The following is a 1,846-nucleotide window of genomic DNA, read 5'->3' as shown; positions in this document are numbered from 1 at the left end:
GGTCGGGTCGGGGTGGCCTGTATTTTTCGGATGAAGGGAATCAACACCACTGATTCTGCTAGTCCACAGTACACTTTATTGCACTGCACTACACTACTTTACACTACAATGTTCACTAGTTACACTACTGTTCACTGTACTTTCACTTTTGGGACACTTCACTCGATGTATAATTCGCGGCGGTTAAAACAAAACTAACTCACATGGTGGAGCGGTCGCATATTTATACCAGTGCGTTCGTATTCTAGAAGATTCGACGGTTCTCATTCTCGAAGGTGCTCATTCTCGAAGCATCTGGAACAGCACTCACTGGCGGAACTCTCGTCGGGGATACGCTCATAGGGAACTCACGGCATTTGAGTTCCTGTTGGTAACTCACATGGTACTCACGCTTATTGTTGATACTCGTACACTCAGTGGCGTAATCAGGGTGGGTCGAGAAGGGGCCACATTCGGATACACCTTGAGTCGCACATGTTTACGGCTCGTTCCGTACGGAACAACATGACTTCCCAAAATGTGTAAGGAATGACATGAAATTGTTCTTGTTTTTATTTTGAGCATCAAAACTAGATATTTAACGACATTCCAGCATCTATATATACAATGCTAAAAAAATAAAATTGTGGGAATAAAAAATATTAAGAAGCAACGAAATATTACCAAATAATTCATTAGTTTTCTTCTTCATTCTTCATTTCTCATATTTGATACTTAAAGTTAATTACATTAAGTGACATGTTCGTTATATGGTTTTGGTAGAGATTTGATGTGAAATTGGCATTATCCATTAATAAGTATTTCAAGTATTTATTTAGTATGTACAACTTCGGCACTTAGAAAAGTGTTCATTAGCTTTTTACATCCACATACCAAAAAGCAGACTTCACGGATACGGCGAGCCAGCTAGAAGGCCTTCGGCATGATGGTGACACGCTTGGCGTGGAACGCGCACATGTTGGTACCCTCAAAGATAGGCCTCGCTCGCTTCCTGCAGGGCCATGACGGCAAAGCTCTGTAATCGCAGATCGGTCTTGAAGTCCTGAGCGATTTCACGGACCAGGCGCTGGAAAATCAACTTGTGAATCAGCAGCTCCGTCGAATTCTGGTAGCGACGGATCGCACGCAGAGCGACCGTTCCTGGCCGATAGCGATACGGCTTCTTGACTCCTCCGGTGGCTGGGGCGCTCTTGCGAGCGACTTTCATGGCCGGCTGCTTGCGAGGGGCCGCTTTTCACCAGTGGACTTACGGGCAGTCTGCTTGGTAAAAGCCATCGCCGTAGTAGTGTTCTCTGGACGGATTGAAACAAACTAATGATTGAATTTGCGCGGCTGCCGGTACCTTTTATGACTTTCTCTTGCGAGCGAGCGAGACGAACAGTGAACAGCGAGCGAGCAAGAAGAATTCATCCACCGCGTACCACATAAAAGCAGCCGAGCCGGCGGCCGAGCATCTGTTTTGTTACAATCGTTGCCGAAGATAGACCGGACTCGGAAAAGGAAGCGCCAAGCGTCATCGTAAGGTTTTGCGTGACAACATCCATTGCCATCCGCCGTCTGGTGCGCCATGGCGACGTCAAGCGTACCTTCGGTCTCATCTACGAGAAAACCCGCGGTGTGCTGAAGTCATCCAGAATTCTGTCGGCTACGTTCTGAAGTGGCAGGGCCGTACGCTGTACAGATTTGGAGGTTAAATCACCTCCATCACCGAGACCAGAATTCAAAACTACCACTGAATCCACTAAAGTTGAGCATGGAATGGCGATCGACGATATCCTCACCCAACCGTCCTTTTCAGGACGACAATTTAATTTTGAAAGAGTTTTGAAAATATTTCTACCGTGAA

The 1,846-nt window shown here is 46.3% G+C and overlaps 1 pseudogene; it reads right to left on the bottom strand.

Annotated features, from left to right (window-relative positions):
* Nucleotides 1–244: 244 nt before the first annotated feature.
* On the bottom strand, nt 245–1,275 carry LOC110678139 (annotated as a pseudogene).
* Nucleotides 1,276–1,846: the final 571 nt, after the last annotated feature.

This window comes from Aedes aegypti, chromosome 3 (genome assembly GCF_002204515.2).
Source record: "Aedes aegypti strain LVP_AGWG chromosome 3, AaegL5.0 Primary Assembly, whole genome shotgun sequence".
NCBI lineage: Eukaryota > Metazoa > Arthropoda > Insecta > Diptera > Culicidae > Aedes > Aedes aegypti.
The sequence above is the reverse complement of the archived record's forward strand: the minus strand, read 5'-3'. Positions and strand labels throughout refer to the sequence as shown.